Source organism: Camelus ferus, chromosome 7 (assembly GCF_009834535.1).
Source record: "Camelus ferus isolate YT-003-E chromosome 7, BCGSAC_Cfer_1.0, whole genome shotgun sequence".
NCBI lineage: Eukaryota > Metazoa > Chordata > Mammalia > Artiodactyla > Camelidae > Camelus > Camelus ferus.
In genome coordinates, this window is record NC_045702.1 from 37,558,208 (window position 1) to 37,571,363 (window position 13,156).

The 13,156-nt window shown below is 33.8% G+C and overlaps 1 protein-coding gene across 1 annotated transcript in view; it reads left to right on the forward strand.

Annotated features, from left to right (window-relative positions):
- Nucleotides 1-13,156, forward strand: part of TBX20 (T-box transcription factor 20) — a 50,594-nt gene that overhangs the window by 22,805 nt on the left and 14,633 nt on the right.

The following is a 13,156-nucleotide window of genomic DNA, read 5'->3' on the forward strand; positions in this document are numbered from 1 at the left end:
AGACCTATTCATCTTCTGTATTTATTTATTCTTTTATGTGGCCTGAAATCTTTACTAACAAGTGGGGTACCCTAGCCATCAGCCCTCTGGCGTATTTTATCTCCAAATCTTTGTGTGATTTGCCTACCAACTACCTCATCTAAGACTACTTTTAATAGTCTTAATAAACTACTCCTAGAGTAAAAATAGCTCCTTAAGTAGCTCATGTGCTCGTGAGATACAAGTACCCAGACTGACTGCCCTTTAGAACGATGGATTTGACAATGCATGCAGCCACATTTTCCTCTTATTGAATAAACATCCTGATGTGGGGAACATTCACATGTACATGAAGCTAAGAAGCTTTCAATGGTCTGAGGGCCAAGAGAGCATCTTATGTGACTAGCTGGAAGTTTGCAAGATGACCTAAGTAGTGTGAAACTGGCCAAGGGTTTTGGATTTCATTTCCAGATATTTAAGTCTGAATTTTTCCTAAACAGCCTTTGGGGATAGGACAAATCAGATCAATTGATCTTTGGAGACCTAAAGAAATTAAATTAGTCTGGAGTCAGTTACTGCACTAAACCATCTAGTAATTGAATTGCTCCTTGTAACTGATTGAAAACAGCCCTATCTGTAACAATATAGAGAGCTTTTTAAAAATAAGAGATCTGAGAGAAAAACACATCTTTTTATGACATGATGACAGAAATTGCACTTTTCTAACCTAATTGAATACGATGTTATAAATATGTGACCTTAATGATTTCAAGTTTCCTGTTCCAGATTTACAACTACTGTGTTGGACACCCAAACAAAAATGCCTTTAGGACTATATCTGTTTGCCTTACACCTGTAAACTCACACTGTTATTCTTTCTACAATTGCACAAGCTTTGGAGATACTCTAAAGACATTCTGGTTTTCCTGCTTTCATTTTATGAGGTTCCATTCAGCTGAGTGTCTCACATATTCATGTATAGCCTTACTCTCAGGGACAGCATCTCCCTCATTCGTAAAAGGAAACTCATTAGCAAAAGTAGAAGGTACTTTCATTAGATGCTTTGCACATATACCTACAATGGACAGCTAAAAAGCAAACCAAAATCCCATAGGGATTTCTTAATATAATCTAATTTATAGTTATTTAGTTCAGGGAAAGAATTATCTGCTGGTGCCATATAATAAATAACCTACAGACAGTCTGTCAGTTGGCATTTTTCTTTTTTTACTTGGTTGGGGGAGGGGCACTTTGTATAGTAAGCGAAGTCACGGTGTTACCTCTGAGAAAGGAAAAATGACTAGGAGGGTTTTTAAATGTTGAAAATTAAGTTTCTTCTGTTAGGCTGTTTTGTTTGTTTTGTTTTTTACAAATAGAGTTCATGCTCACTGCAGAAAAATACTGAAAAGAAAGAAAAAGAGCATAAGAAAAGTAACAAAATCCCATTCACTCAGCGATAACCACTGGCAAAAACTTACTATATATTCTTCCAGATACTTTCCTATGCACATACAAACATTTATTTCCTTTAAAGATTACCACACATACTATTTTTAGTCATTTTCCTGTTAATATCAGTATGTCTGTAGTATAACTTTCTAATGGCTGCCTAATTTTCCATTGTGTACAATAATTTACTTGTCCAATCTTATATATTAGTTATTTAGGTTTCCCACCTTTTGTTATTACAAACAGTGCCAGGAGGAAAAATGTGTATCTTTACATGTATTACTTACTATTACCATAGATAAATACTAACAAAAATGCTAGGTAAAAGGGTATACATTATTTTAACCGTAATGTTATTTTTAATTATTAAAAATTGGGGAAAACCTAAATGTTCAACAGTGGTAAAATGGCTTAATAAATGTTTATAGTCATGTGATGGGGTTTTTAAAAATTGTGGTAAAATACACATTTTGACCATTTTTAAGTGTATTCATTCGGTGGCATTAAGTACATTCACAATGTTATGCAACCATCACCATATCCATTTCCAGGTTGTTTCCTTTCGTTCCAAACAGAAAATCTGTACCCATTTAACAACAACTCTCCACTCCTCCCCTCCCCAGCCCCTGGTAATGTCTATTTAACTCTGTGTTTAGGTACTGCATTTAATGGAAATATATACATGTTTTAAAGGCTCTTCATACACACTGCCAAGTTTCCTTCAAGAAAGGTTGTCCATGTCATGGTCAAAAGTGTCCACTGCTTTGCACCCTTGGCAAACAGGATGATCATCTTTTCATCTTTGCCAATTTGATAGGTGAAAATTTGTATTTTTCTTTTTGTATGACCTGTTTTTCTTTTTGACCTGTTTATGTCCTTAGCCCATTTTTTTTTCTTTTGGATTGTTTATCTTCTCTCTTACTGACCTATAAAATCGACTTATGTATTAATATTTTTATTGTTCATATATGTGGAATCATTTTACCCGTCTGAAATTAGCTTTTTACTTGTATTTTTGATAAAAAGAATATTTCATCACCAAATCTATTTGTTCTCTTTATGATTTTGATCTTAAAAAGATATTCCCTAAAGTTACATAAATATGTAAATATTAGACTACAGATTTTTTATCACTTTACTGCTTTCTAGGTTTCTAGGTTTTTGTTTAAATATTTAACTCATGCAGTATTGGTTTTGTATGAGATATAAAATAGACACATCATTGTGTATTTTTTGTAAGTGGCCCTAGCACCATGTATTTATTAATATATTCCTTTCCCACTTATTTATAATTACCTCTTTATCATATACTTAACTAATAGTATATGATAAACTATTACCTATAGTAGTTTTTACAGACTTGTTATCAATCTGCCAATATTGTACTGTTACAATTTTTGTAAACTGATACAATACATACATATGTGATGATAGTTAGATTTCTGATATGACAAACTCCAAACATTTTTACATGTCATTTTCAAATTTTCTTGCCATTCTTTGACATATATATGCTTCCAGTCTTTGCAATCATTTTGTCATTAGAATTCTGATTGGGCTTGTATTAAATTTATATAATAATTTGGGGGAGAAAATTAATATCTGTAAGTATTGAGACTTCCTTCTAGGAATATGTCATATGTTTACCTTTTTTTTCACTATGTTTATCTTTTTACTGAAACCTCTTCTTATATTCTTTAGAAGTTTTGGTATTTTTAAATATTTAAGTCCTGCACATATTTTCTTAGGCACATAGCTAGATTTACTAGAGCTACATTGTCCAGTTCAATAGCCACTGGACACAGATGGCTAGTGAGGATTTGAAATGTGGCTATTCCACGTTGAGATGCACTGTAAGTACCAAAACAAAGACAAAAACAAAAACAAAAAACAAACAGTGATTTTGAGTGTTTAATATGAAAAAAGACTGAAAATATCTCAATAATAGTTTTAAAATATCGATTACATGTTGAAATAATCTTCTGCACACATAAAGGGTTAAATAAAATATTAAAATTAATTTCACCAGCTTTTTTTAAATGTGGCAACTAGATGATTTAAAATTACATATGTGGCTCACATTACATTTCGTTTATCTAGCCTGTACTAGAGGGTTTTTTTGTGGGGAGAGGGTTTTTGAAAACAGAATTTTTAATTAGAACTCTGTCTAGTTTAGTCTGTAAAAGGCTATTGATTCTTGTATGTCTTTGGCATTCTGCCATTTTACTGAACTTAAAAAAATCAGCTTTAAAAATTTTTCCTTTTAGTCTTGAGTTTTCCACTTAGATTGCTATATCATTTGCAAAATGATAATTTTATCTTTTTCCTTCTCGCATTTATGCTTTTAACAATGTCGTTTTCTTGTTTTATTACACTGACTAAAATTTTCAGGACTCCATTAAAAAGTTAATGATAATAGTTAGCATTTTTCTCTTGTTCTTGACTTATTTAGTAATGCCTCTAGTGCTTTATCATTATATATGGTTTCTGTTGGCTGTTGGTTTCAGATTGATATTCTTTATCATACTGAGGAATACCCTTCATGCCTAAATTAAGAATCTTTTTGTTCTGAATATTAATTGACTTTATATTAAATGCTCTTTTAACACCCACTAAGACAATTTTAATTATTTTTCTACTTTTAAATAACAATATGATTAATTCTAGTCATACTGTCTATGTTGTGCCTTCCTTGTATTCCTGGATTACATCCTATCTGGATTTTATCTCTTGTTCTTGTAATACATTGCTGGATCTAACTTACCAGTATTTTACTTAAGACTTTTTGTATCAGTCTTCATAACAGAGACTTCCTTTGTTTCTTCTTTCCTTCTCTGTCAGTTTTTGGTATCAGGTTTCTGCTAGTTTGTTTGAATGAACTGACACTTTTTTCCTTCTTTTTAATTATTTGATCAGTTTAAACAGCAAAGAAGTGATAATTTATAATCTTGTACATAAATTCATCTGGATGCAGTACTCTTTTGAGGAATAATTTAACTACTTTCTTAGTTTGTTCTGTAGTTTATCAGTCAAGTATTTACATTTACTTCTGTCCCATTTAATGCCTGACTTGAGTTCTACTGTTTAATCTTATATAACTATACCTTAATAGTTTTTGCTTTTTTTTAATTTGCCTCTTAATTTGTAACAGTCTTTATCACTGCAGCCAACAGACCCTGCTTACTCTTGCATTATCAAATAAATATCCTGACATTTCTTTCATTAAGTAAAACATCTTTCTCATGATGCCATGTGTCTCCTGAGTTACTGATTCTCCCAGTTTTCTACTCCTTCTTATAGTAAAGTGCCTTCAAAGGATTTGTGTGTGTTCTCTTCTCAATTCCTCTCTTCTCTTTGAGTCTTCTACCCTGCCTTTTAGACCTTCTCCCCTACTACTCCACCAGTGACCTCCCTATTGCTAAGCCCAATGGTCAATTCTCAGTACTATCTTCCTTCACCTATCAGCAGGGTTTGACACTATTGTTTATTCTCTCTCTCTTTCCTCTTGGCTTCCAAGACCTCTCACAATATCTGGTTTTTATTCTACTCCATTGGTCATTCCTTCTCCATCCCCTTGTTGGTTCTTTCTCTTGTCCTCCATCTATAAACAGTTATGTGCTCCAGGCCTTAGTCCTTGGACCTTCTCTCAGTCCATATCTCCTCCCTCAGTAATATAACCCAGTTTTATGCCTTTAAATGCCATTAAGTGCTGAGTACTATCCAATTTATGTCTCTGGTTCTGGCTTCTCTAGAGTCAAAGACCTGGCTGGCTGTTTCTTTTACTTCTCCCTCTCCACTAGGGGTACCACAAGTTTAACACATCCACAAGAGGATGTTCAACCACACTTTTCTACACCTGTTCTGCTTAATTCCCTTTTCAACTGCATCCTTCCCACTGCTCCAGCCAAAAGCCTGGGAGTCACCCTTGGCTCCTCTTTCTCTCTCACTTCCCTTATCCAGTCAACTAATTCTTCAAACTATATCCACAGGAGTCCAACTACTTCTTACCATCTCCACTGCTACTACTATCATCTCTTTCCTAGATTATTACATTAATTTTCTAATTGATCTTTTTACCTCCACTCTTACTGCTGTTAAGTCCATTTTCAGTTCACCAATCAGAATGATCTTGTCAAAGAAAGAAGTCAGACCACATCCATCTTGCTCAGAGATCTCCAATGACTCACCTTCCCATTCACAGTAAAATCCAAAGTCCAGACAATGCCTGTAAGATCCTATATAATCTGATCCCAGCCCTCCCAGTTATCTCCCTGAACTCAGCCGTTGTCTTGCTCACTTTTCTTTGAACATGCCCAGGCCCATCTCAGCATTAGGGCCTCTGTACTCACTTACCCTCTGCCTGGAACATGCGGCCCCCAATATCTTACTGGTCCAAGGCTTTGTCTTTTGTTTCCTCTATATCCCCAGAATCTAGTGCCTGGTACACAGTAAACATTCACCTATTTGTTGAGTAAATAATGACGTGTCTTTTTAAAAATAGCATGCAGAATATATGTATTTTTAAAAATTTGTCTGAAGGTCTTTTAATAGAAAGGTCTTTTGTTTTATTAGAAAAATTGAATCCATCTCCAAGTATTACAACAACTGATATGTTTGGTATTGTTTCTTTTTAACTGTTTCTGCTTTCCATTTAGTTCAGCTATTTGTTTTACCTTTTATTTTCTCTTCTTATCTTTTGTTATACTTATCAAGTACCCCCTTTTATTATGGTTAACATTCCACAGTTACCATGTGTCAGGCAGTGACATACAGTTTACACATTTTATTTCAGCTATTCTTCAAAATACTTCTATGATAAAGAATGATTATCATCCCTATTTTGTAGATGTAATATAGCTGAAGCTTAAAGAGATTAATATTTAATGCAAATTCACATGATTTGTGACAGCTGAACTTCACACCCAGGTTAGTCTGTTTGAAACCAAAGTCCTTTCTCTAATGTTCATTATATTTCTTTTTAATATAATTATGCTTTTAAATTCTGAAAGACATAATTGTAAATTGATATTTCTCTGTTATTGTCAGGAATGAAATTACACATAGAAATTCTTTTTTTGTTAAATAGGAGATACTTAGTATATGATTCTTCCTTGTACTGCCCTTCCTTCAATCCATACATTTGGGATTTCAAATCCAGATTTTTATTCATGAACCTTCTTTATCTTCTTTTTCAATTATTCTTCTTAACTGTTAATGTAAGGATCATAATACATCAACCACAATCATTTAAACTTAATTCTAATCACACTCATTTCATTCTTTAATGCTTATTTCTTCTATTATACTCTAAATACTGGAACTGTATTCTGATTTTATTCTCAGTTGTTGAATAACTGGCTGAGAAAGAATATGTGGGTCATCTTCTATATCAGTTCTTGTATATCTGAGAGGATCTGTTGCCATTATATATAAACTTGACCAGGGACATAGTCTTTCTCCTCAGACCCCTTTCAACCTTCCTTTGTCATCTAGCATTTAAATAGTGTGGAGTAAAAGCTGACGCCAAACTCACTGTCTTTACTTTGTTGGAAATTTACCTTTTTTTCCTGCCTGATAAAATGCTTTCAGAAAATTTTGTTTGAAATTCAGAATACTGTTCTAGTATTCCTTCAGTTGTAAATTTTTAAAATTCATATTTACAATATAATTGATAACTTCAAATTGAAAACTCAAATCGTATTCATCTCAGGAAATTTTTCTTCCTGTTCTTTTTTCCCTCCTTTTCCATGTTCTTTTTGCTTCTAATTGGTCTGCTCTATTCAGATTGTCCAAAACTCCTATTTTATATATATATATATATATTTTTTTTTTTTACATCTCCTGAATCTATTCCCTATTTCTCTTACCTATTGTTTAATAATTTTCATCTCTTTAACATTTTACTCTGATATTGGGAGAACTTCTCATATGAATCTTCTAATTTGCTGATTCTGTTTTCTGCAGCATCCAGTATTCTGTTTGCTCTCCTTATTGAGTTCTTTTAAAGTGTGGTGATTATTGTTTTGTCATTCCCAGGTATAATTCTACATTTCAAGATTGTTTCCTTTTCATGGCTGCTAGTCCCTGCTTTATTAATACAAGGTCTTAAATCTCATTTTGAAAATTTGAAACTACAAATTAGAGACTTGAAATATTTCTTCCTGTTTCTTGGAATAAGTCAATTCCAAAATCGATCACTTACTCCGTTTTTTAAAATTAGTTTTCTTCTTCTGAATTGCTGAATATTTTTTAATGTCCAGTTCTCTTTCTCTAGTTCATGTATAGAATGGGATGTGTTTGTTTAGAGTTAGGAGCTGAGATTAATTTTGAATAAAACCATGTGGATTTTTGTTTAATCTTTCAGGTACAGACTGAAGAAAGGGTGATAATTTAAATTTATTGTAATTGTGCCAATGTCAAATATAATTGTTCTGTTTGGGTTAGGATGTTGTTGTAGGTAGGTGGAGATAGCTTTGGAAGAGGGACTTTTAACTCTGCATTGATTAAATTACCCCGTCTGCCTCAGCAGCTAGAAATCAGCTGTTCCCTCTCCACACACAGCAGTGCAACCTCATGGCCCTCCTTCAGAGTCTGTCGTGGTCATTGGCCCCACACCCTTCAGTGTACCAAAAATACAGTGTGCTAGCCCAGCACATGCTGCTATGGGATTCCTTCCTCACAGCCTCCAACAGTGTGAGAATCTGCTCCCATCAAATGTTGAAAGATCTGCCTTTATCGTTAATGTCTGCTGCTCAGAGATGGGGTTAGCTGAAGTTATGACAGAGTTCTTTTCATTTATTGCCTCCCCAGGTAGCTTTCCTCCCTGTACAGCGATAAACTGCACGCTGGTTGATGCTTCCCTCACTCATTTCCTGTTAGTGGCTAAAATGTTGAAGTATGCGCTTGGCACTTCCCTAATTTCCTAAGTTCCCCTTGTTTTCTCAGTCATGTCAGTGGGATAGAGAATTAAACACACAGGCTTATCTCACCTTATTTGTTCAGAATTCATACTGAGTCTCTATAAAATATGTTTAAAGCTCCCTGGCGTTAAATAAAACTTTCAAACACATGAAAACAAGTCCAGTGGGAATCAGGCCTTGCTCAGAGCTCAAAGACTATTAGTTTAGTTAGATGAAGAAGGAAACTTCAGGAAAGAAAGTTACAAATCTGATATTCTGGAAACTTTTAGTTTTATCTACATTAAGCCTTGGAGGAGCAAGCATTCTGGCAGATTTGCTAAAGAGGTTCACAATTTATGGATAAGTCCTAGGTCTTTCATAATGACTTCTGGTGTTAGAAATAAAGTAGTATTTGGTTCTAACATAGCTCTACGCTGGCTTGTAGAGCTTCTCAGGCAGTAAATTTTTCATGAAGAGCAGCGCAGGGTGGAAGGGGCCCATCTGTAGTCAGATAAATAGCTTAGAGCAGGGGTTGGCAAACTACTGTCTGTTACCTGTTTGGTACAGCCCACAAGCTAACCACATTTTATAGTGGTTGAAAAAATTATAAAAATAACATTTTGTGATATGCAAAAATAATATAAAATTAAAATGTATTGTCTCTAAAGTTTCATTGGAGGACAGTCATGTTTTTCAGTTTATGTACTGTGTGTGGCTGCCTGCATGCTACGATGACAAAGCTGAGTATATCTGACAGAGATCCTAAGGCCTACAGGGCCTAAAATATTTCCTAACTGGCCTTTATAGAGAAAGTTTGCTGATCCCAGGCTTAGAGCTTTAAGGGGCTGTGGCAATATTGGCAGCAAGGAAAATTCCTACCTAGAAATTTCATCTCCTTAGGATGTTATTTAAAATGAAGAAACTCAGAATTTCATTTTGAGGCCCACACGGTGATGCTAATTGACAAAGCTGGAGAGATCTGATCTCTGTCAATGCCTTATCCTTCTTATGTTTACAGTGGTGGTTTGAGACATGACCCTAGCGTCATTTTAGCACCTGTAGTTCAAAAGCCAGAGGAAAGATGACAGAGTAGGATGACAAAGTAACAACTTGGAGATGCATACTTTTTAATATTCTGTAGATTTCAATTATCTATGTTATTTTTAGCCATTTTCTAATCTTGTACCTCAACTATTATGAATGGTTGAAAAACAGGTTATGATTTATTTTTCTCTTTCAGAGTATTAGAAACTTTCAAGTCCTTTAGGGAACAATATAAAAGGGACTTGGGAGAGTAGGTGTTGGAAAGACCCCAAAAGCATAATCCAGTTTATTATTAAAGGATTAGAAAATACTTTTAAAAATATTTCCCAAATTTGCACTTTAAAATAGAAAAATAATATGATATTTAAAATGTATAAGAATCCAGTCTTAAACTTTAAATAAGTCAAATGTGAGCCTCTCAGAATCCTCGCAGAAGCCCCCTCTCAAGAGGTAGTCTTGTTCTCAGTTTGAAGGGTATGTTTGTGCACACCCATGTGCACTTTAAAGATAAAATCCTACGTGAGCTCATACTCACACTCTCCATTTCAATTCAGGACGATAAGGTTTTCACATGGGCTCTCTTGCCTTACGCCTGTATCTCTTTTCCCTCATACTGAGCCTCTAGTTCTCAATAAAACCATAATTGATAGAATATCTTATCATTGCTCATTTGCTTTATCTCACAGTATACAAAAGCACAGCAATCTCAGAATATGCATATCAATATACCTCCAACAATGTGACAACTAAAAATAGTTTAAAATCTTTTTGTGGTTCTTTTTGTCCCTAGTGTAGATTCTACTAGAGTGTTTTCTTAAATTTTTAAATTTTTTGTAGTCATACCATTAACCCAGTGATATACGTTTAGGTTTCTTTGTTTTATTTGTATTTTTTATTTTTTGGAATTTTAAAAAAGTATAATTTTCTTATATGACTATTTAATAAATAATTTACATGGTTTCAAGACAAATCTATAGAACACAGCCTATTCAGAGGTGTCAAAATTCTATAGTGATCCTCCACCCTATTTCTTTCCTCTAAGTAACCATTAAAAAAAAGCATTGTTCTCCCATTATCTATTTTTATATAGACATGTATCTGCTTATATTTTCTTCTTTCTCTTTTTCTAAAATTTTAACATACTCTATACATTTTCACCTTGTTTTTTTGCATAACAATGTATGTTAACGTTATATTACATATATGTACATCTGTACTACATAAGTACATAATATATATGTAATGTATCTATTAATGCATTTGGGTTCAGTTGTGTCATATTGTTTTACTTAAATAGATATACAGGTATTTTATATAACTAATTGTTTATTGTGTAGTCTATTTTATTAGCAACCTTTTTCTTTGTATCTTTTTTTTTTTGGTAACTAGCAAGAATTCATATTCTTGCTCTGTTTTCCTTTATGCTAATATCTGTTAAAAACTCCTACTTCCCCTGTTTCTAATATTTAGGTCCCCTACTCTGAACAATATTTAACTAGTAACTTATTTTTTTCCTCCCCCTACTTCTTTTTTCAGCATTTGAAGTAATATCCCTTTAATCCCAGTTAATAAACATAGATTATCAGCAACTTTATTCTACTTATCATCTTTCTCCATTCTCCCTCCATTTTTGAGAATTGTATCTCATCTGCCTTGTCAGGTAATATAGTCATTACATACTGTATTTTCTTCTTATAACTATGGTTTAGTCTTAGTTCTACAAATAAATATATTTTTAATGCCCACTGATGCTTCTTATATCAGTGTCTCTCCAGTGTTTTGGTTGTCTGAAGATCATTCTCTACCTGGTTCCTCAAGAAAGGCTAGTGGGACCAATATTCCTCGTCTTTTGCATGAACATGACAGTTTATGGCCTTCATTAACGAAAGTCAGTTTGACTTGATATACAGTCCCTGCCTTACATTTTCTTTCCTGCCTTATCTTAAATATGTGGTTATTTTACTGTCTCCTGGAATAAAGTGTAGCTGTCAAACTCTCATGACAATCTAATATTCTTTCCCATGTAAGTGACTTAGTCTTTTTTCTGGAATGATCAAAAGATCTCCTTCTTTTTCCTTTGTTCTTATTGTCCCTGATCAAAGGGCAGAAGGGGATCCCCAGTTCCCAGAGGAGGATTATCTGGATGTGTTGCCTTCTTGTTTCTTTCACTTACAGATGATATGAAGGGACAGAAACAAAGTGGCATCAGTCCTTTGAAACATTACTCATTTGCTCCTCTTGTACCTCATGCTTCCTTATAATGAGGAGTCCTTGGAGTCCAAGACTCTCCCTGCACTAAATTCTAGTGAGCTTGTCAGTGGAATAATTTTTGAATTGTCAAAAGCTCTGCTGATAACCTTAGGAGCAGAAAGGAGTAAGTTCATGGTGTAATGAAATATGAGGACTATGTGGGTTTCCCTTCACTATCTCAACAGTCCCATCCAGACAGCTGGCACTTGCACTATTTTGATACACTCAATGCTACAACTGAATGAATGTCACACTTAGTACTCTCTGTAGATGTCCTACAAGATGCATTTCTTTAAAAAATCTTCTACCTTTGCATCTTGGACATATTAGTCACTTTTTTATCTAGGTTTGGTACAGAATGAGACTTTCTGAAGTATACTTTTGTGTACTTAGTTCATCTCTCTTCTCCATCTTCACCTTCCCCTACTATCTGGGCTTTCTTCTAAGCAATCTGACTAGCTTTGGGAAAAAGAATATTATGACATTCAGGGCTCCTTAAGAAGTCAAACATATCATGAACTGATTAGTTCATCTTAGTAGTTGTTACCCAAATAACCAACAACTTAAGTTCTCATATCAGTCTTTTAGTCTATCTTAAGGAAAACAAAAAGATTTATGCAAAGGATATATATATATCTATATATATATCTCATATATATATGAGAGAAATATATATACATATATGTATACCTATACATATATATGTGTGTTATACACACACACACACACACACACACACACACACAGGGGCTTGTATTGGCTGAGAAAACAGGTGCATATTGAAATGGCTATGGCTCATAACTTAGTTTGCTAATTCCCTTAATCTTTCATAAATACAACTATATTTGTTATGGAGATTCTTACAAAGTAGATTATGCAGTTTCTGTAATAAAGTAAAAGTGAAACATAATTTCAATAAGGTTTGCTAAAAAAACAAACCAAAAATCACCTGGAAGTTAAGGGTAGCCACCAGATGAGAGGCAGGCTACTTGAAAGTAAAAATACTATGGAAAGCAAATGGCAAAAGCTAGTAATGATAGTCTCTGCTTTACTTATTTTGAGGCTGGAATGATTTGGGGAGCCATCCAGTTTATATCTGTCATTATACCAATGAGGCAACCAGGGTCTAGGGAGTGATTTGCCTAGATCACACAATTAGTAGATTTGGGTTTAGAACTCAGGGTTCTTTGCAACTAGTACAGGACTTCTTCAAAATAGCTATTTTTAATTTTTAATTTTGTTTATGTATTTATATATTCATAAATTGTTAGAGCCATAATGAGTCTTAGAAACCATCTAATTCCAGCCTACCATTTCCCTACCAAACCCTCATCTTACAGGAGAAAGTAAAGCCCAGATACAGAGAAGGAATATGATAGCACAGCTTCTTAGTAAAGAAACATCTTTTTTATCATCTCCAATGAAGATAGAGTTAGTATAAGGGATTGCATAGATGAAATGAAAGTAAACTTTTTGGTAACCAAATTAAAGTCTGCTTTTAAATAAAATCTATTGATTTAATAAAATAATCTGTT